The 21768-nt window shown below is 40.1% G+C and overlaps 18 non-coding genes across 18 annotated transcripts; 9 read left to right on the top strand and 9 right to left on the bottom strand.

The window, feature by feature from the left end:
* Window positions 1-208: 208 nt before the first annotated feature.
* LOC137410255 (5S ribosomal RNA) lies at window positions 209-327 on the bottom strand. The gene has a single exon (XR_010981066.1). It is a non-coding gene; the product is annotated as a 5S ribosomal RNA (ribosomal RNA).
* A 134-nt stretch (window positions 328-461) lies between these two features.
* On the top strand, window positions 462-580 carry LOC137410334 (5S ribosomal RNA). Its single transcript, XR_010981140.1, has one exon. It is a non-coding gene; the product is annotated as a 5S ribosomal RNA (ribosomal RNA).
* A 2149-nt stretch (window positions 581-2729) lies between these two features.
* LOC137410254 (5S ribosomal RNA) lies at window positions 2730-2848 on the bottom strand. Its single transcript, XR_010981065.1, has one exon. It is a non-coding gene; the product is annotated as a 5S ribosomal RNA (ribosomal RNA).
* Window positions 2849-2982: 134 nt separating this feature from the next.
* Window positions 2983-3101, top strand: LOC137410332 (5S ribosomal RNA). The gene has a single exon (XR_010981139.1). It is a non-coding gene; the product is annotated as a 5S ribosomal RNA (ribosomal RNA).
* Window positions 3102-5237: 2136 nt separating this feature from the next.
* Window positions 5238-5356, bottom strand: LOC137410253 (5S ribosomal RNA). Its single transcript, XR_010981064.1, has one exon. It is a non-coding gene; the product is annotated as a 5S ribosomal RNA (ribosomal RNA).
* A 134-nt stretch (window positions 5357-5490) lies between these two features.
* LOC137410331 (5S ribosomal RNA) lies at window positions 5491-5609 on the top strand. The gene has a single exon (XR_010981138.1). It is a non-coding gene; the product is annotated as a 5S ribosomal RNA (ribosomal RNA).
* A 1962-nt stretch (window positions 5610-7571) lies between these two features.
* On the bottom strand, window positions 7572-7690 carry LOC137410252 (5S ribosomal RNA). The gene has a single exon (XR_010981063.1). It is a non-coding gene; the product is annotated as a 5S ribosomal RNA (ribosomal RNA).
* Window positions 7691-7824: 134 nt separating this feature from the next.
* LOC137410320 (5S ribosomal RNA) lies at window positions 7825-7943 on the top strand. Its single transcript, XR_010981127.1, has one exon. It is a non-coding gene; the product is annotated as a 5S ribosomal RNA (ribosomal RNA).
* A 1987-nt stretch (window positions 7944-9930) lies between these two features.
* Window positions 9931-10049, bottom strand: LOC137410251 (5S ribosomal RNA). Its single transcript, XR_010981062.1, has one exon. It is a non-coding gene; the product is annotated as a 5S ribosomal RNA (ribosomal RNA).
* A 134-nt stretch (window positions 10050-10183) lies between these two features.
* LOC137410330 (5S ribosomal RNA) lies at window positions 10184-10302 on the top strand. Its single transcript, XR_010981137.1, has one exon. It is a non-coding gene; the product is annotated as a 5S ribosomal RNA (ribosomal RNA).
* Window positions 10303-12293: 1991 nt separating this feature from the next.
* Window positions 12294-12412, bottom strand: LOC137410250 (5S ribosomal RNA). Its single transcript, XR_010981061.1, has one exon. It is a non-coding gene; the product is annotated as a 5S ribosomal RNA (ribosomal RNA).
* Window positions 12413-12546: 134 nt separating this feature from the next.
* On the top strand, window positions 12547-12665 carry LOC137410319 (5S ribosomal RNA). Its single transcript, XR_010981126.1, has one exon. It is a non-coding gene; the product is annotated as a 5S ribosomal RNA (ribosomal RNA).
* Window positions 12666-14820: 2155 nt separating this feature from the next.
* On the bottom strand, window positions 14821-14939 carry LOC137410249 (5S ribosomal RNA). The gene has a single exon (XR_010981060.1). It is a non-coding gene; the product is annotated as a 5S ribosomal RNA (ribosomal RNA).
* A 134-nt stretch (window positions 14940-15073) lies between these two features.
* On the top strand, window positions 15074-15192 carry LOC137410329 (5S ribosomal RNA). The gene has a single exon (XR_010981136.1). It is a non-coding gene; the product is annotated as a 5S ribosomal RNA (ribosomal RNA).
* A 1991-nt stretch (window positions 15193-17183) lies between these two features.
* On the bottom strand, window positions 17184-17302 carry LOC137410247 (5S ribosomal RNA). Its single transcript, XR_010981058.1, has one exon. It is a non-coding gene; the product is annotated as a 5S ribosomal RNA (ribosomal RNA).
* A 134-nt stretch (window positions 17303-17436) lies between these two features.
* On the top strand, window positions 17437-17555 carry LOC137410327 (5S ribosomal RNA). The gene has a single exon (XR_010981134.1). It is a non-coding gene; the product is annotated as a 5S ribosomal RNA (ribosomal RNA).
* Window positions 17556-19714: 2159 nt separating this feature from the next.
* On the bottom strand, window positions 19715-19833 carry LOC137410246 (5S ribosomal RNA). The gene has a single exon (XR_010981057.1). It is a non-coding gene; the product is annotated as a 5S ribosomal RNA (ribosomal RNA).
* A 134-nt stretch (window positions 19834-19967) lies between these two features.
* Window positions 19968-20086, top strand: LOC137410316 (5S ribosomal RNA). The gene has a single exon (XR_010981124.1). It is a non-coding gene; the product is annotated as a 5S ribosomal RNA (ribosomal RNA).
* Window positions 20087-21768: the final 1682 nt, after the last annotated feature.

Raw genomic sequence — 21768 nt, 5'->3', positions numbered from 1 at the left:
GCCAGAAGGGTTTTGACGCGGAAATGCAGCAGCAAAGTTATATATACTGTTACACACTACACGTACGTAGTACATAGTACATAGTATATGTATATATATATAACGCATACGTAGTACATGAACATGTACATGTACATGTACATGTACATGTAGATGAAGATAGCGCGAAGATCGGGATGAAGATAGCAAGATGTAAAAATAAATAAAAAGTCTACAGCACCCGGTATTCCCAGGCGGTCACCCATCCAAGTACTAACCGGGCTCGACGTTGCTTAGCTTCAGTGATCGGACGAGAACTGGCGTTTTCAACGTGATATGGCCGTAGACACTGATGCGCTCTTCGAGACACGCTATTAACGCAGAGTTATAATAATGCTCACCAAGCCGTGACTATATTGTCCAATGGGCGTTCGCTGATTATTGCCACGTTTCTCATTAGCGTCTGTTGAAGCTTACTAAATGTCTACGGCCATATCACGTTGAAAACGCCAGTTCTCGTCCGATCACTGAAGCTAAGCAACGTCGAGCCCGGTTAGTACTTGGATGGGTGACCGCCTGGGAATACCGGGTGCTGTAGACCTTTAGTTTTTATCAAAATTATACTAATTTAGAATTTTCAAGCTTCTTTAATTCACTCTATCTCTTGATATAGAATAAAAAATCATTTCCGCTTGAAAGTCTTTTAATTCGCTCTATCTCTTGATGTAAAATAAAAAATCATTTCCGCTTGAAAGTCTTTTAATTCGCTCTATCTCTTGATGTAAAATAAAAAATCATTTCCATTTAAAAGTCTTTTAATTCGCTCTATCTCTTGATTTAAAACAAAAAATCATTTCCATTTAAAAGTCTTTTAATTCGCTCTATCTTTTGATATAAAATAAAAAATCATTTCCATTTAAAAGTCTTTTAATTCGCTCTATCTTTTGATATAAAATAAAAAATCATTTCCATTTAAAAGTCTTTTAATTCGCTCTATCTTTTGATATAAAATAAAAAATCATTTCCATTCAAAGGTTTTAGCCGAAACTGGATAATATGAATATTATTAGTACTTGATGCTATCCGGCTAGCTTCAATCTCCTCATCTTCACCAGCCATGCGCCGCTGCTACCCGTGCATTTTAAAGAGGATATAATTTCGATTCGTTTTCATTTTGCGCGGCGTAATAGCTCAAGAAACTCGCGTTAAGATTTTCTTTTAATTGCGCAACTCGTATGTCGGCGTTACGAGTTTACCTAAAAGCTAAAATAAATAACTAAACGAAACTCGACTCGGCCTTTCGCCGCAAAATACGCATTCTCGTAATGTAAACTCGAGCGATCGTCTTCGATCGTGATGAAACAAAACCGTACTCGCGGATGCGTAAAAGTCTAAAAGGTAAATTGTGTCAAAAAGTTTCGAAACGATTTACAAACCGGAACGTGGAATCTACGTTACGACGGCAACTAAGTTCGGTGATGAGCGCGGGCCAGCGCGTAGCTAAGGTTGCTCCATCAGTTTTTATCTTTGCGGAACTATCTCTAGCGAAAAGCCTACTTTCGCGTAAGGTCATTTCCACGCAATTATAATTATTTAAAAGGAAAATATTTACCGTAGTTTTCAAAATGCTGACGAAATAATCTAAAGCGCGTGAAGCGGCGGTAACGAGCCTGCAACCTTCGTACGAATCGGCGAGATCTTGAGCGCTATGCGTTTAGCCAATGAGTGAACGAGTCGAATATTATCGAGCGCGAACAACCACGCCATCGAAGTATGAGAGTACACACGACTCCTAATTTGCACAATATCAACGATTCGTTTGAGCCGGGAATATTCGTTACGCAATGGCAAAGTTTTAAGCTATACGTTCGAAGTAACTCGATAGCTTTTCATAGCTAATGAGCGAGCTGGACGAATAACCGGCAGCGCGATTGACCGCTCTTTCAAATATTGAGAGAGCGAACGAATCCTAATTTACATGGTACGCATGAATGTTTCGTTGCAGCGCGATTAACCGCTCTTTCAGATGTTGAGAGAGCAAACGAATCCTAATTTACACGTGTATATAGTAGACGTACTACGATTGTTTCGTTAGGAGTTGAAGCTACTCGCGCGGCGGTCGAACGCGAGCGTACTCGTTTGGAGGCTATTACACCATTTCTAAAGCATCGCTTTATTTGGTTCGACGTGAACATCTTTTTAACACACCTGTTCGCGTAAGTAAAAGCTTTCTATGTAGGGCTGTTTTCTTTCGAACTCGTAGATGAGAAGAACAAGCCAAAGAACGGCGCTTTCTACTCACCTGTCTTTACACGCGTAGACATTAGATAGCCGGTAAACTAATAAGATCTACGATAGCGCGTCACTTTATGTCGAGAAAAAGTAACAAACTTCCTTTAAAAGAGATTTCTTCGGATTAAAAGTGAGAATATGTTATTTTTATGTTGAGATCGGACGCTGCAACAGTTTTCGTTATACACGAGTAGAGTACATCCTTCGACTACAAAAAGTGTCGCGCTTTAATTGATCACGCTTGCCAGAAGGGTTTTGACGCGGAAATGCAGCAGCAAAGTTATATATACTGTTACACACTACACGTACGTAGTACATAGTACATAGTACATAGTATATGTATATATATATAACGCATACGTAGTACATGTTCATGTACATGTACATGTACATGTACATGTAGATGAAGATAGCGCGAAGATCGCGATGAAGATAGCAAGATGTAAAAATAAATAAAAAGTCTACAGCACCCGGTATTCCCAGGCGGTCACCCATCCAAGTACTAACCGGGCTCGACGTTGCTTAGCTTCAGTGATCGGACGAGAACTGGCGTTTTCAACGTGATATGGCCGTAGACATTTAGTAAGCTTCAACAGACGCTAATGAGAAACGTGGCAATAATCAGCGAACGCCCATTGGACAATATAGTCACGGCTTGGTGAGCATTATTATAACTCTGCGTTAATAGCGTGTCTCGAAGAGCGCATCAGTGTCTACGGCCATATCACGTTGAAAACGCCAGTTCTCGTCCGATCACTGAAGCTAAGCAACGTCGAGCCCGGTTAGTACTTGGATGGGTGACCGCCTGGGAATACCGGGTGCTGTAGACCTTTAGTTTTTATCAAAATTATACTAATTTAGAATTTTCAAGCTTCTTTAATTCACTCTATCTCTTGATATAGAATAAAAAATCATTTCCGCTTGAAAGTCTTTTAATTCGCTCTATCTCTTGATGTAAAATAAAAAATCATTTCTGCTTGAAAGTCTTTTAATTCGCTCTATCTCTTGATGTAAAATAAAAAATCATTTCCATTTAAAAGTCTTTTAATTCGCTCTATCTCTTGATTTAAAACAAAAAATCATTTCCATTTAAAAGTCTTTTAATTCGCTCTATCTTTTGATATAAAATAAAAAATCATTTCCATTTAAAAGTCTTTTAATTCGCTCTATCTTTTGATATAAAATAAAAAATCATTTCCATTCAAAAGTCTTTTAATTCGCTCTATCTTTTGATATAAAATAAAAAATCATTTCCATTCAAAGGTTTTAGCCGAAACTGGATAATATGAATATTATTAGTACTTGATGCTATCCGGCTAGCTTCAATCTCCTCATCTTCACCAGCCATGCGCCGCTGCTACCCGTGCATTTTAAAGAGGATATAATTTCGATTCGTTTTCATTTTGCGCGGCGTAATAGCTCAAGAAACTCGCGTTAAGATTTCCTTTTAATTGCGCAACTCGTATGTCGGCGTTACGAGTTTACCTAAAAGCTAAAATAAATAACTAAACGAAACTCGACTCGGCCTTTCGCCGCAAAATACGCATTCTCGTAATGTAAACTCGAGCGATCGTCTTCGATCGTGATGAAACAAAACCGTACTCGCGGATGCGTAAAAGTCTAAAAGGTAAATTGTGTCAAAAAGTTTCGAAACGATTTACAAACCGGAACGTGGAATCTACGTTACGACGGCAACTAAGTTCGGTGATGAGCGCGGGCCAGCGCGTAGCTAAGGTTGCTCCATCAGTTTTTATCTTTGCGGAACTATCTCTAGCGAAAAGCCTACTTTCGCGTAAGGTCATTTCCACGCAATTATAATTATTTAAAAGGAAAATATTTACCGTAGTTTTCAAAATGCTGACGAAATAATCTAAAGCGCGTGAAGCGGCGGTAACGAGCCTGCAACCTTCGTACGAATCGGCGAGATCTTGAACGCTATGCGTTTAGCCAATGAGTGAACGAGTCGAATATTATCGAGCGCGAACAACCACGCCATCGAAGTATGAGAGTACACACGACTCCTAATTTGCACAATATCAACGATTCGTTTGAGCCGGGAATATTCGTTACGCAATGGCAAAGTTTTAAGCTATACGTTCGAAGTAACTCGATAGCTTTTCATAGCTAATGAGCGAGCTGGACGAATAACCGGCAGCGCGATTGACCGCTCTTTCAAATATTGAGAGAGCGAACGAATCCTAATTTACATGGTACGCATGAATGTTTCGTTGCAGCGCGATTAACCGCTCTTTCAGATGTTGAGAGAGCAAACGAATCCTAATTTACACGTGTATATAGTAGACGTACTACGATTGTTTCGTTAGGAGTTGAAGCTACTCGCGCGGCGGTCGAACGCGAGCGTACTCGTTTGGAGGCTATTACACCATTTCTAAAGCATCGCTTTATTTGGTTCGACGTGAACATCTTTTTAACACACCTGTTCGCGTAAGTAAAAGCTTTCTATGTAGGGCTGTTTTCTTTCGAACTCGTAGATGAGAAGAACAAGCCAAAGAACGGCGCTTTCTACTCACCTGTCTTTACACGCGTAGACATTAGATAGCCGGTAAACTAATAAGATCTACGATAGCGCGTCACTTTATGTCGAGAAAAAGTAACAAACTTCCTTTAAAAGAGATTTCTTCGGATTAAAAGTGAGAATATGTTATTTTGATGTTGAGATCGGACGCTGCAACAGTTTTCGTTATACACGAGTAGAGTACATCCTTCGACTACAAAAAGTGTCGCGCTTTAATTGATCACGCTTGCCAGAAGGGTTTTGACGCGGAAATGCAGCAGCAAAGTTATATATACTGTTACACACTACACGTACGTAGTACATAGTACATAGTATATGTATATATATATAACGCATACGTAGTACATGAACATGTACATGTACATGTACATGTAGATGAATATAGCGCGAAGATCGCGATGAAGATAGCAAGATGTAAAAATAAATAAAAAGTCTACAGCACCCGGTATTCCCAGGCGGTCACCCATCCAAGTACTAACCGGGCTCGACGTTGCTTAGCTTCAGTGATCGGACGAGAACTGGCGTTTTCAACGTGATATGGCCGTAGACACTGATGCGCTCTTCGAGACACGCTATTAACGCAGAGTTATAATAATGCTCACCAAGCCGTGACTATATTGTCCAATGGGCGTTCGCTGATTATTGCCACGTTTCTCATTAGCGTCTGTTGAAGCTTACTAAATGTCTACGGCCATATCACGTTGAAAACGCCAGTTCTCGTCCGATCACTGAAGCTAAGCAACGTCGAGCCCGGTTAGTACTTGGATGGGTGACCGCCTGGGAATACCGGGTGCTGTAGACCTTTAGTTTTTATCAAAATTATACTAATTTAGAATTTTCAAGCTTCTTTAATTCACTCTATCTCTTGATATAGAATAAAAAATCATTTCCGCTTGAAAGTCTTTTAATTCGCTCTATCTCTTGATGTAAAATAAAAAATCATTTCCATTTAAAAGTCTTTTAATTCGCTCTATCTTTTGATATAAAATAAAAAATCATTTCCATTTAAAAGTCTTTTAATTCGCTCTATCTTTTGATATAAAATAAAAAATCATTTCCATTCAAAGGTTTTAGCCGAAACTGGATAATATGAATATTATTAGTACTTGATGCTATCCGGCTAGCTTCAATCTCCTCATCTTCACCAGCCATGCGCCGCTGCTACCTGTGTATTTTAAAGAGGATATAATTTCGATTCGTTTTCATTTTGCGCGGCGTAATAGCTCAAGAAACTCGCGTTAAGATTTCCTTTTAATTGCGCAACTCGTATGTCGGCGTTACGAGTTTACCTAAAAGCTAAAATAAATAACTAAACGAAACTCGACTCGGCCTTTCGCCGCAAAATACGCATTCTCGTAATGTAAACTCGAGCGATCGTCTTCGATCGTGATGAAACAAAACCGTACTCGCGGATGCGTAAAAGTCTAAAAGGTAAATTGTGTCAAAAAGTTTCGAAACGAATTACAAACCGGAACGTGGAATCTACGTTACGACGGCAACTAAGTTCGGTGATGAGCGCGGGCCAGCGCGTAGCTAAGGTTGCTCCATCAGTTTTTATCTTTGCGGAATTATCTCTAGCGAAAAGCCTACATTCGCGTAAGGTCATTTCCACGCGATTATAATTATTTAAAAGGAAAATATTTACCGTAGTTTTCAAAATGCTGACGAAATAATCTAAAGCGCGTGAAGCGGCGGTAACGAGCCTGCAACCTTCGTACGAATCGGCGAGATCTTGAACGCTATGCGTTTAGCCAATGAGTGAACGAGTCGAATATTATCGAGCGCGAACAACCACGCCGTCGAAGTATGAGAGTACACACGACTCTTAATTTGCACAATATCAACGATTCGTTTGAGCCGGGAATATTCGTTACGCAATGGCAAAATTTTAAGCTATGCGTTCGAAGTAACTCGATAGCTTTTCATAGCTAATGAGCGAGCTGGACGAATAACCGGCAGCGCGATTGACCGCTCTTTCAAATATTGAGAGAGCGAACGAATCCTAGTTTACATGGTACGCATGAATGTTTCGTTGCAGCGCGATTAACCGCTCTTTCAGATGTTGAGAGAGCAAACGAATCCTAATTTACACGTGTATATAGTAGACGTACTACGATTGTTTCGTTAGGAGTTGAAGCTACTCGCGCGGCGGTCGAACGCGAGCGTACTCGTTTGGAGGCTATTACACCATTTCTAAAGCATCGCTTTATTTGGTTCGACGTGAACATCTTTTTAACACACCTGTTCGCGTAAGTAAAAGCTTTCTATGTAGGGCTGTTTTCTTTCGAACTCGTAGATGAGAAGAACAAGCCAAAGAACGGCGCTTACTACTCACCTGTCTTTACACGCGTAGACATTAGATAGCCGGTAAACTAATAAGATCTACGATAGCGCGTCACTTTATGTCGAGAAAAAGTAACAAACTTCCTTTAAAAGAGATTTCTTCGGATTAAAAGTGAGAATATGTTATTTTTATGTTGAGATCGGACGCTGCAACAGTTTTCGTTATACACGAGTAGAGTACATCCTTCGACTACAAAAAGTGTCGCGCTTTAATTGATCACGCTTGCCAGAAGGGTTTTGACGCGGAAATGCAGCAGCAAAGTTATATATACTGTTACACACTACACGTACGTAGTACATAGTACATAGTATATGTATATATATATAACGCATACGTAGTACATGAACATGTACATGTACATGTAGATGAAGATAGCGCGAAGATCGCGATGAAGATAGCAAGATGTAAAAATAAATAAAAAGTCTACAGCACCCGGTATTCCCAGGCGGTCACCCATCCAAGTACTAACCGGGCTCGACGTTGCTTAGCTTCAGTGATCGGACGAGAACTGGCGTTTTCAACGTGATATGGCCGTAGACACTGATACGCTCTTCGAGACACGCTATTAACGCAGAGTTATAATAATGCTCACCAAGCCGTGACTATATTGTCCAATGGGCGTTCGCTGATTATTGCCACGTTTCTCATTAGCGTCTGTTGAAGCTTACTAAATGTCTACGGCCATATCACATTGAAAACGCCAGTTCTCGTCCGATCACTGAAGCTAAGCAACGTCGAGCCCGGTTAGTACTTGGATGGGTGACCGCCTGGGAATACCGGGTGCTGTAGACCTTTAGTTTTTATCAAAATTATACTAATTTAGAATTTTCAAGCTTCTTTAATTCACTCTATCTCTTGATATAGAATAAAAAATCATTTCCGCTTGAAAGTCTTTTAATTCGCTCTATCTCTTGATGTAAAATAAAAAATCATTTCCATTTAAAAGTCTTTTAATTCGCTCTATCTTTTGATATAAAATAAAAAATCATTTCCATTTAAAAGTCTTTTAATTCGCTCTATCTTTTGATATAAAATAAAAAATCATTTCCATTCAAAGGTTTTAGCCGAAACTGGATAATATGAATATTATTAGTACTTGATGCTATCCGGCTAGCTTCAATCTCCTCATCTTCACCAGCCATGCGCCGCTGCTACCCGTGTATTTTAAAGAGGATATAATTTCGATTCGTTTTCATTTTGCGCGGCGTAATAGCTCAAGAAACTCGCGTTAAGATTTCCTTTTAATTGCGCAACTCGTATGTCGGCGTTACGAGTTTACCTAAAAGCTAAAATAAATAACTAAACGAAACTCGACTCGGCCTTTCGCCACAAAATACGCATTCTCGTAATGTAAACTCGAGCGATCGTCTTCGATCGTGATGAAACAAAACCGTACTCGCGGATGCGTAAAAGTCTAAAAGGTAAATTGTGTCAAAAAGTTTCGAAACGAATTACAAACCGGAACGTGGAATCTACGTTACGACGGCAACTAAGTTCGGTGATGAGCGCGGGCCAGCGCGTAGCTAAGGTTGCTCCATCAGTTTTTATCTTTGCGGAATTATCTCTAGCGAAAAGCCTACATTCGCGTAAGGTCATTTCCACGCGATTATAATTATTTAAAAGGAAAATATTTACCGTAGTTTTCAAAATGCTGACGAAATAATCTAAAGCGCGTGAAGCGGCGGTAACGAGCCTGCAACCTTCGTACGAATCGGCGAGATCTTGAACGCTATGCGTTTAGCCAATGAGTGAACGAGTCGAATATTATCGAGCGCGAACAACCACGCCGTCGAAGTATGAGAGTACACACGACTCCTAATTTGCACAATATCAACGATTCGTTTGAGCCGGGAATATTCGTTACGCAATGGCAAAGTTTTAAGCTATGCGTTCGAAGTAACTCGATAGCTTTTCATAGCTAATGAGCGAGCTGGACGAATAACCGGCAGCGCGATTGACCGCTCTTTCAAATATTGAGAGAGCGAACGAATCCTAGTTTACATGGTACGCATGAATGTTTCGTTGCAGCGCGATTAACCGCTCTTTCAGATGTTGAGAGAGCAAACGAATCCTAATTTACACGTGTATATAGTAGACGTACTACGATTGTTTCGTTAGGAGTTGAAGCTACTCGCGCGGCGGTCGAACGCGAGCGTACTCGTTTGGAGGCTATTACACCATTTCTAAAGCATCGCTTTATTTGGTTCGACGTGAACATCTTTTTAACACACCTGTTCGCGTAAGTAAAAGCTTTCTATGTAGGGCTGTTTTCTTTCGAACTCGTAGATGAGAAGAACAAGCCAAAGAACGGCGCTTACTACTCACCTGTCTTTACACGCGTAGACATTAGATAGCCGGTAAACTAATAAGATCTACGATAGCGCGTCACTTTATGTCGAGAAAAAGTAACAAACTTCCTTTAAAAGAGATTTCTTCGGATTAAAAGTGAGAATATGTTATTTTTATGTTGAGATCGGACGCTGCAACAGTTTTCGTTATACACGAGTAGAGTACATCCTTCGACTACAAAAAGTGTCGCGCTTTAATTGATCACGCTTGCCAGAAGGGTTTTGACGCGGAAATGCAGCAGCAAAGTTATATATACTGTTACACACTACACGTACGTAGTACATAGTACATAGTACATAGTATATGTATATATATATAACGCATACGTAGTACATGTTCATGTACATGAACATGTACATGTACATGTACATGTAGATGAAGATAGCGCGAAGATCGCGATGAAGATAGCAAGATGTAAAAATAAATAAAAAGTCTACAGCACCCGGTATTCCCAGGCGGTCACCCATCCAAGTACTAACCGGGCTCGACGTTGCTTAGCTTCAGTGATCGGACGAGAACTGGCGTTTTCAACGTGATATGGCCGTAGACACTGATGCGCTCTTCGAGACACGCTATTAACGCAGAGTTATAATAATGCTCACCAAGCCGTGACTATATTGTCCAATGGGCGTTCGCTGATTATTGCCACGTTTCTCATTAGCGTCTGTTGAAGCTTACTAAATGTCTACGGCCATATCACGTTGAAAACGCCAGTTCTCGTCCGATCACTGAAGCTAAGCAACGTCGAGCCCGGTTAGTACTTGGATGGGTGACCGCCTGGGAATACCGGGTGCTGTAGACCTTTAGTTTTTATCAAAATTATACTAATTTAGAATTTTCAAGCTTCTTTAATTCACTCTATCTCTTGATATAGAATAAAAAATCATTTCCGCTTGAAAGTCTTTTAATTCGCTCTATCTCTTGATGTAAAATAAAAAATCATTTCCATTTAAAAGTCTTTTAATTCGCTCTATCTTTTGATATAAAATAAAAAATCATTTCCATTTAAAAGTCTTTTAATTCGCTCTATCTTTTGATATAAAATAAAAAATCATTTCCATTCAAAGGTTTTAGCCGAAACTGGATAATATGAATATTATTAGTACTTGATGCTATCCGGCTAGCTTCAATCTCCTCATCTTCACCAGCCATGCGCCGCTGCTACCCGTGCATTTTAAAGAGGATATAATTTCGATTCGTTTTCATTTTGCGCGGCGTAATAGCTCAAGAAACTCGCGTTAAGATTTCCTTTTAATTGCGCAACTCGTATGTCGGCGTTACGAGTTTACCTAAAAGCTAAAATAAATAACTAAACGAAACTCGACTCGGCCTTTCGCCGCAAAATACGCATTCTCGTAATGTAAACTCGAGCGATCGTCTTCGATCGTGATGAAACAAAACCGTACTCGCGGATGCGTAAAAGTCTAAAAGGTAAATTGTGTCAAAAAGTTTCGAAACGATTTACAAACCGGAACGTGGAATCTACGTTACGACGGCAACTAAGTTCGGTGATGAGCGCGGGCCAGCGCGTAGCTAAGGTTGCTCCATCAGTTTTTATCTTTGCGGAACTATCTCTAGCGAAAAGCCTACTTTCGCGTAAGGTCATTTCCACGCAATTATAATTATTTAAAAGGAAAATATTTACCGTAGTTTTCAAAATGCTGACGAAATAATCTAAAGCGCGTGAAGCGGCGGTAACGAGCCTGCAACCTTCGTACGAATCGGCGAGATCTTGAACGCTATGCGTTTAGCCAATGAGTGAACGAGTCGAATATTATCGAGCGCGAACAACCACGCCATCGAAGTATGAGAGTACACACGACTCCTAATTTGCACAATATCAACGATTCGTTTGAGCCGGGAATATTCGTTACGCAATGGCAAAGTTTTAAGCTATACGTTCGAAGTAACTCGATAGCTTTTCATAGCTAATGAGCGAGCTGGACGAATAACCGGCAGCGCGATTGACCGCTCTTTCAAATATTGAGAGAGCGAACGAATCCTAATTTACATGGTACGCATGAATGTTTCGTTGCAGCGCGATTAACCGCTCTTTCAGATGTTGAGAGAGCAAACGAATCCTAATTTACACGTGTATATAGTAGACGTACTACGATTGTTTCGTTAGGAGTTGAAGCTACTCGCGCGGCGGTCGAACGCGAGCGTACTCGTTTGGAGGCTATTACACCATTTCTAAAGCATCGCTTTATTTGGTTCGACGTGAACATCTTTTTAACACACCTGTTCGCGTAAGTAAAAGCTTTCTATGTAGGGCTGTTTTCTTTCGAACTCGTAGATGAGAAGAACAAGCCAAAGAACGGCGCTTTCTACTCTCCTGTCTTTACACGCGTAGACATTAGATAGCCGGTAAACTAATAAGATCTACGATAGCGCGTCACTTTATGTCGAGAAAAAGTAACAAACTTCCTTTAAAAGAGATTTCTTCGGATTAAAAGTGAGAATATGTTATTTTTATGTTGAGATCGGACGCTGCAACAGTTTTCGTTATACACGAGTAGAGTACATCCTTCGACTACAAAAAGTGTCGCGCTTTAATTGATCACGCTTGCCAGAAGGGTTTTGACGCGGAAATGCAGCAGCAAAGTTATATATACTGTTACACACTACACGTACGTAGTACATAGTACATAGTACATAGTATATGTATATATATAACGCATACGTAGTACATGTTCATGTACATGAACATGTACATGTACATGTACATGTACATGTAGATGAAGATAGCGCGAAGATCGCGATGAAGATAGCAAGATGTAAAAATAAATAAAAAGTCTACAGCACCCGGTATTCCCAGGCGGTCACCCATCCAAGTACTAACCGGGCTCGACGTTGCTTAGCTTCAGTGATCGGACGAGAACTGGCGTTTTCAACGTGATATGGCCGTAGACACTGATGCGCTCTTCGAGACACGCTATTAACGCAGAGTTATAATAATGCTCACCAAGCCGTGACTATATTGTCCAATGGGCGTTCGCTGATTATTGCCACGTTTCTCATTAGCGTCTGTTGAAGCTTACTAAATGTCTACGGCCATATCACGTTGAAAACGCCAGTTCTCGTCCGATCACTGAAGCTAAGCAACGTCGAGCCCGGTTAGTACTTGGATGGGTGACTGCCTGGGAATACCGGGTGCTGTAGACCTTTAGTTTTTATCAAAATTATACTAATTTAGAATTTTCAAGCTTCTTTAATTCACTCTATCTCTTGATATAGAATAAAAAATCATTTCCGCTTGAAAGTCTTTTAATTCGCTCTATCTCTTGATGTAAAATAAAAAATCATTTCCGCTTGAAAGTCTTTTAATTCGCTCTATCTCTTGATGTAAAATAAAAAATCATTTCCATTTAAAAGTCTTTTAATTCGCTCTATCTCTTGATTTAAAACAAAAAATCATTTCCATTTAAAAGTCTTTTAATTCGCTCTATCTTTTGATATAAAATAAAAAATCATTTCCATTTAAAAGTCTTTTAATTCGCTCTATCTTTTGATATAAAATAAAAAATCATTTCCATTTAAAAGTCTTTTAATTCGCTCTATCTTTTGATATAAAATAAAAAATCATTTCCATTCAAAGGTTTTAGCCGAAACTGGATAATATGAATATTATTAGTACTTGATGCTATCCGGCTAGCTTCAATCTCCTCATCTTCACCAGCCATGCGCCGCTGCTACCCGTGTATTTTAAAGAGGATATAATTTCGATTCGTTTTCATTTTGCGCGGCGTAATAGCTCAAGAAACTCGCGTTAAGATTTCCTTTTAATTGCGCAACTCGTATGTCGGCGTTACGAGTTTACCTAAAAGCTAAAATAAATAACTAAACGAAACTCGACTCGGCCTTTCGCCGCAAAATACGCATTCTCGTAATGTAAACTCGAGCGATCGTCTTCGATCGTGATGAAACAAAACCGTACTCGCGGATGCGTAAAAGTCTAAAAGGTAAATTGTGTCAAAAAGTTTCGAAACGAATTACAAACCGGAACGTGGAATCTACGTTACGACGGCAACTAAGTTCGGTGATGAGCGCGGGCCAGCGCGTAGCTAAGGTTGCTCCATCAGTTTTTATCTTTGCGGAATTATCTCTAGCGAAAAGCCTACATTCGCGTAAGGTCATTTCCACGCGATTATAATTATTTAAAAGGAAAATATTTACCGTAGTTTTCAAAATGCTGACGAAATAATCTAAAGCGCGTGAAGCGGCGGTAACGAGCCTGCAACCTTCGTACGAATCGGCGAGATCTTGAACGCTATGCGTTTAGCCAATGAGTGAACGAGTCGAATATTATCGAGCGCGAACAACCACGCCGTCGAAGTATGAGAGTACACACGACTCCTAATTTGCACAATATCAACGATTCGTTTGAGCCGGGAATATTTGTTACGCAATGGCAAAGTTTTAAGCTATGCGTTCGAAGTAACTCGATAGCTTTTCATAGCTAATGAGCGAGCTGGACGAATAACCGGCAGCGCGATTGACCGCTCTTTCAAATATTGAGAGAGCGAACGAATCCTAGTTTACATGGTACGCATGAATGTTTCGTTGCAGCGCGATTAACCGCTCTTTCAGATGTTGAGAGAGCAAACGAATCCTAATTTACACGTGTATATAGTAGACGTACTACGATTGTTTCGTTAGGAGTTGAAGCTACTCGCGCGGCGGTCGAACGCGAGCGTACTCGTTTGGAGGCTATTACACCATTTCTAAAGCATCGCTTTATTTGGTTCGACGTGAACATCTTTTTAACACACCTGTTCGCGTAAGTAAAAGCTTTCTATGTAGGGCTGTTTTCTTTCGAACTCGTAGATGAGAAGAACAAGCCAAAGAACGGCGCTTACTACTCACCTGTCTTTACACGCGTAGACATTAGATAGCCGGTAAACTAATAAGATCTACGATAGCGCGTCACTTTATGTCGAGAAAAAGTAACAAACTTCCTTTAAAAGAGATTTCTTCGGATTAAAAGTGAGAATATGTTATTTTTATGTTGAGATCGGACGCTGCAACAGTTTTCGTTATACACGAGTAGAGTACATCCTTCGACTACAAAAAGTGTCGCGCTTTAATTGATCACGCTTGCCAGAAGGGTTTTGACGCGGAAATGCAGCAGCAAAGTTATATATACTGTTACACACTACACGTACGTAGTACATAGTACATAGTACATAGTATATGTATATATATATAACGCATACGTAGTACATGTTCATGTACATGAACATGTACATGTACATGTACATGTAGATGAAGATAGCGCGAAGATCGCGATGAAGATAGCAAGATGTAAAAATAAATAAAAAGTCTACAGCACCCGGTATTCCCAGGCGGTCACCCATCCAAGTACTAACCGGGCTCGACGTTGCTTAGCTTCAGTGATCGGACGAGAACTGGCGTTTTCAACGTGATATGGCCGTAGACACTGATGCGCTCTTCGAGACACGCTATTAACGCAGAGTTATAATAATGCTCACCAAGCCGTGACTATATTGTCCAATGGGCGTTCGCTGATTATTGCCACGTTTCTCATTAGCGTCTGTTGAAGCTTACTAAATGTCTACGGCCATATCACGTTGAAAACGCCAGTTCTCGTCCGATCACTGAAGCTAAGCAACGTCGAGCCCGGTTAGTACTTGGATGGGTGACCGCCTGGGAATACCGGGTGCTGTAGACCTTTAGTTTTTATCAAAATTATACTAATTTAGAATTTTCAAGCTTCTTTAATTCACTCTATCTCTTGATATAGAATAAAAAATCATTTCCGCTTGAAAGTCTTTTAATTCGCTCTATCTCTTGATGTAAAATAAAAATTCATTTCCATTTAAAAGTCTTTTAATTCGCTCTATCTTTTGATATAAAATAAAAAATCATTTCCATTTAAAAGTCTTTTAATTCGCTCTATCTTTTGATATAAAATAAAAAATCATTTCCATTCAAAGGTTTTAGCCGAAACTGGATAATATGAATATTATTAGTACTTGATGCTATCCGGCTAGCTTCAATCTCCTCATCTTCACCAGCCATGCGCCGCTGCTACCCGTGCATTTTAAAGAGGATATAATTTCGATTCGTTTTCATTTTGCGCGGCGTAATAGCTCAAGAAACTCGCGTTAAGATTTCCTTTTAATTGCGCAACTCGTATGTCGGCGTTACGAGTTTACCTAAAAGCTAAAATAAATAACTAAACGAAACTCGACTCGGCCTTTCGCCGCAAAATACGCATTCTCGTAATGTAAACTCGAGCGATCGTCTTCGATCGTGATGAAACAAAACCGTACTCGCGGATGCGTAAAAGTCTAAAAGGTAAATTGTGTCAAAAAGTTTCGAAACGATTTACAAACCGGAACGTGGAATCTACGTTACGACGGCAACTAAGTTCGGTGATGAGCGCGGGCCAGCGCGTAGCTAAGGTTGCTCCATCAGTTTTTATCTTTGCGGAACTATCTCTAGCGAAAAGCCTACTTTCGCGTAAGGTCATTTCCACGCAATTATAATTATTTAAAAGGAAAATATTTACCGTAGTTTTCAAAATGCTGACGAAATAATCTAAAGCGCGTGAAGCGGCGGTAACGAGCCTGCAACCTTCGTACGAATCGGCGAGATCTTGAACGCTATGCGTTTAGCCAATGAGTGAACGAGTCGAATATTATCGAGCGCGAACCACCACGCCATCGAAGTATGAGAGTACACACGACTCCTAATTTGCACAATATCAACGATTCGTTTGAGCCGGGAATATTCGTTACGCAATGGCAAAGTTTTAAGCTATACGTTCAAAGTAACTCGATAGCTTTTCATAGCTAATGAGCGAGCTGGACGAATAACCGGCAGCGCGATTGACAGCTCTTTCAAATATTGAGAGAGCGAACGAATCCTAATTTACATGGTACGCATGAATGTTTCGTTGCAGCGCGATTAACCGCTCTTTCAGATGTTGAGAGAGCAAACGAATCCTAATTTACACGTGTATATAGTAGACGTACTACGATTGTTTCGTTAGGAGTTGAAGCTACTCGCGCGGCGGTCGAACGCGAGCGTACTCGTTTGGAGGCTATTACACCATTTCTAAAGCATCGCTTTATTTGGTTCGACGTGAACATCTTTTTAACACACCTGTTCGCGTAAGTAAAAGCTTTCTATGTAGGGCTGTTTTCTTTCGAACTCGTAGATGAGAAGAACAAGCCAAAGAACGGCGCTTTCTACTCTCCTGTCTTTACACGCGTAGACATTAGATAGCCGGTAAACTAATAAGATCTACGATAGCGCGTCACTTTATGTCGAGAAAAAGTAACAAACTTCCTTTAAAAGAGATTTCTTCGGATTAAAAGTGAGAATATGTTATTTTTATGTTGAGATCGGACGCTGCAACAGTTTTCGTTATACACGAGTAGAGTACATCCTTCGACTACAAAAAGTGTCGCGCTTTAATTGATCACGCTTGCCAGAAGGGTTTTGACGCGGAAATGCAGCAGCAAAGTTATATATACTGTTACACACTACACGTACGTAGTACATAGTACATAGTACATAGTATATGTATATATATAACGCATACGTAGTACATGTTCATGTACATGAACATGTACATGTACATGTACATGTACATGTAGATGAAGATAGCGCGAAGATCGCGATGAAGATAGCAAGATGTAAAAATAAATAAAAAGTCTACAGCACCCGGTATTCCCAGGCGGTCACCCATCCAAGTACTAACCGGGCTCGACGTTGCTTAGCTTCAGTGATCGGACGAGAACTGGCGTTTTCAACGTGATATGGCCGTAGACACTGATGCGCTCTTCGAGACACGCTATTAACGCAGAGTTATAATAATGCTCACCAAGCCGTGACTATATTGTCCAATGGGCGTTCGCTGATTATTGCCACGTTTCTCATTAGCGTCTGTTGAAGCTTACTAAATGTCGACGGCCATATCACGTTGAAAACGCCAGTTCTCGTCCGATCACTGAAGCTAAGCAACGTCGAGCCCGGTTAGTACTTGGATGGGTGACTGCCTGGGAATACCGGGTGCTGTAGACCTTTAGTTTTTATCAAAATTATACTAATTTAGAATTTTCAAGCTTCTTTAATTCACTCTATCTCTTGATATAGAATAAAAAATCATTTCCGCTTGAAAGTCTTTTAATTCGCTCTATCTCTTGATGTAAAATAAAAAATCATTTCCGCTTGAAAGTCTTTTAATTCGCTCTATCTCTTGATGTAAAATAAAAAATCATTTCCATTTAAAAGTCTTTTAATTCGCTCTATCTCTTGATTTAAAACAAAAAATCATTTCCATTTAAAAGTCTTTTAATTCGCTCTATCTTTTGATATAAAATAAAAAATCATTTCCATTTAAAAGTCTTTTAATTCGCTCTATCTTTTGATATAAAATAAAAAATCATTTCCATTTAAAAGTCTTTTAATTCGCTCTATCTTTTGATATAAAATAAAAAATCATTTCCATTCAAAGGTTTTAGCCGAAACTGGATAACATGAATATTATTAGTACTTGATGCTATCCGGCTAGCTTCAATCTCCTCATCTTCACCAGCCATGCGCCGCTGCTACCCGTGCATTTTAAAGAGGATATAATTTCGATTCGTTTTCATTTTGCGCGGCGTAATAGCTCAAGAAACTCGCGTTAAGATTTCCTTTTAATTGCGCAACTCGTATGTCGGCGTTACGAGTTTACCTAAAAGCTAAAATAAATAACTAAACGAAACTCGACTCGGCCTTTCGCCGCAAAATACGCATTCTCGTAATGTAAACTCGAGCGATCGTCTTCGATCGTGATGAAACAAAACCGTACTCGCGGATGCGTAAAAGTCTAAAAGGTAAATTGTGTCAAAAAGTTTCGAAACGATTTACAAACCGGAACGTGGAATCTACGTTACGACGGCAACTAAGTTCGGTGATGAGCGCGGGCCAGCGCGTAGCTAAGGTTGCTCCATCAGTTTTTATCTTTGCGGAACTATCTCTAGCGAAAAGCCTACTTTCGCGTAAGGTCATTTCCACGCAATTATAATTATTTAAAAGGAAAATATTTACCGTAGTTTTCAAAATGCTGACGAAATAATCTAAAGCGCGTGAAGCGGCGGTAACGAGCCTGCAACCTTCGTACGAATCGGCGAGATCTTGAACGCTATGCGTTTAGCCAATGAGTGAACGAGTCGAATATTATCGAGCGCGAACAACCACGCCATCGAAGTATGAGAGTACACACGACTCCTAATTTGCACAATATCAACGATTCGTTTGAGCCGGGAATATTCGTTACGCAATGGCAAAGTTTTAAGCTATACGTCCGAAGTAACTCGATAGCTTTTCATAGCTAATGAGCGAGCTGGACGAATAACCGGCAGCGCGATTGACCGCTCTTTCAAATATTGAGAGAGCGAACGAATCCTAATTTACATGGTACGCATGAATGTTTCGTTGCAGCGCGATTAACCGCTCTTTCAGATGTTGAGAGAGCAAACGAATCCTAATTTACACGTGTATATAGTAGACGTACTACGATTGTTTCGTTAGGAGTTGAAGCTACTCGCGCGGCGGTCGAACGCGAGCGTACTCGTTTGGAGGCTATTACACCATTTCTAAAGCATCGCTTTATTTGGTTCGACGTGAACATCTTTTTAACACACCTGTTCGCGTAAGTAAAAGCTTTCTATGTAGGGCTGTTTTCTTTCGAACTCGTAGATGAGAAGAACAAGCCAAAGAACGGCGCTTTCTACTCACCTGTCTTTACACGCGTAGACATTAGATAGCCGGTAAACTAATAAGATCTACGATAGCGCGTCACTTTATGTCGAGAAAAAGTAACAAACTTCCTTTAAAAGAGATTTCTTCGGATTAAAAGTGAGAATATGTTATTTTTATGTTGAGATCGGACGCTGCAACAGTTTTCGTTATACACGAGTAGAGTACATCCTTCGACTACAAAAAGTGTCGCGCTTTAATTGATCACGCTTGCCAGAAGGGTTTTGACGCGGAAATGCAGCAGCAAAGTTATATATACTGTTACACACTACACGTACGTAGTACATAGTACATAGTACATAGTATATGTATATATATAACGCATACGTAGTACATGTTCATGTACATGAACATGTACATGTACATGTACATGTACATGTAGATGAAGATAGCGCGAAGATCGCGATGAAGATAGCAAGATGTAAAAATAAATAAAAAGTCTACAGCACCCGGTATTCCCAGGCGGTCACCCATCCAAGTACTAACCGGGCTCGACGTTGCTTAGCTTCAGTGATCGGACGAGAACTGGCGTTTTCAACGTGATATGGCCGTAGACACTGATGCGCTCTTCGAGACACGCTATTAACGCAGAGTTATAATAATGCTCACCAAGCCGTGACTATATTGTCCAATGGGCGTTCGCTGATTATTGCCACGTTTCTCATTAGCGTCTGTTGAAGCTTACTAAATGTCTACGGCCATATCACGTTGAAAACGCCAGTTCTCGTCCGATCACTGAAGCTAAGCAACGTCGAGCCCGGTTAGTACTTGGATGGGTGACTGCCTGGGAATACCGGGTGCTGTAGACCTTTAGTTTTTATCAAAATTATACTAATTTAGAATTTTCAAGCTTCTTTAATTCACTCTATCTCTTGATATAGAATAAAAAATCATTTCCGCTTGAAAGTCTTTTAATTCGCTCTATCTCTTGATGTAAAATAAAAAATCATTTCCGCTTGAAAGTCTTTTAATTCGCTCTATCTCTTGATGTAAAATAAAAAATCATTTCCATTTAAAAGTCTTTTAATTCGCTCTATCTCTTGATTTAAAACAAAAAATCATTTCCATTTAAAAGTCTTTTAATTCGCTCTATCTTTTGATATAAAATAAAAAATCATTTCCATTTAAAAGTCTTTTAATTCGCTCTATCTTTTGATATAAAATAAAAAATCATTTCCATTTAAAAGTCTTTTAATTCGCTCTATCTTTTGATATAAAATAAAAAATCATTTCCATTCAAAGGTTTTAGCCGAAACTGGATAACATGAATATTATTAGTACTTGATGCTATCCGGCTAGCTTCAATCTCCTCATCTTCACCAGCCATGCGCCGCTGCTACCCGTGCATTTTAAAGAGGATATAATTTCGATTCGTTTTCATTTTGCGCGGCGTAATAGCTCAAGAAACTCGCGTTAAGATTTCCTTTTAATTGCGCAACTCGTATGTCGGCGTTACGAGTTTACCTAAAAGCTAAAATAAATAACTAAACGAAACTCGACTCGGCCTTTCGCCGCAAAATACGCATTCTCGTAATGTAAACTCGAGCGATCGTCTTCGATCGTGATGAAACAAAACCGTACTCGCGGATGCGTAAAAGTCTAAAAGGTAAATTGTGTCAAAAAGTTTCGAAACGATTTACAAACCGGAACGTGGAATCTACGTTACGACGGCAACTAAGTTCGGTGATGAGCGCGGGCCAGCGCGTAGCTAAGGTTGCTCCATCAGTTTTTATCTTTGCGGAACTATCTCTAGCGAAAAGCCTACTTTCGCGTAAGGTCATTTCCACGCAATTATAATTATTTAAAAGGAAAATATTTACCGTAGTTTTCAAAATGCTGACGAAATAATCTAAAGCGCGTGAAGCGGCGGTAACGAGCCTGCAACCTTCGTACGAATCGGCGAGATCTTGAACGCTATGCGTTTAGCCAATGAGTGAACGAGTCGAATATTATCGAGCGCGAACAACCACGCCATCGAAGTATGAGAGTACACACGACTCCTAATTTGCACAATATCAACGATTCGTTTGAGCCGGGAATATTCGTTACGCAATGGCAAAGTTTTAAGCTATACGTCCGAAGTAACTCGATAGCTTTTCATAGCTAATGAGCGAGCTGGACGAATAACCGGCAGCGCGATTGACCGCTCTTTCAAATATTGAGAGAGCGAACGAATCCTAATTTACATGGTACGCATGAATGTTTCGTTGCAGCGCGATTAACCGCTCTTTCAGATGTTGAGAGAGCAAACGAATCCTAATTTACACGTGTATATAGTAGACGTACTACGATTGTTTCGTTAGGAGTTGAAGCTACTCGCGCGGCGGTCGAACGCGAGCGTACTCGTTTGGAGGCTATTACACCATTTCTAAAGCATCGCTTTATTTGGTTCGACGTGAACATCTTTTTAACACACCTGTTCGCGTAAGTAAAAGCTTTCTATGTAGGGCTGTTTTCTTTCGAACTCGTAGATGAGAAGAACAAGCCAAAG

The sequence above is a fragment of the Watersipora subatra genome, unplaced genomic scaffold (genome assembly GCF_963576615.1).
Source record: "Watersipora subatra unplaced genomic scaffold, tzWatSuba1.1 SCAFFOLD_128, whole genome shotgun sequence".
NCBI lineage: Eukaryota > Metazoa > Bryozoa > Gymnolaemata > Cheilostomatida > Watersiporidae > Watersipora > Watersipora subatra.
The sequence above is the reverse complement of the archived record's forward strand: the minus strand, read 5'-3'. Positions and strand labels throughout refer to the sequence as shown.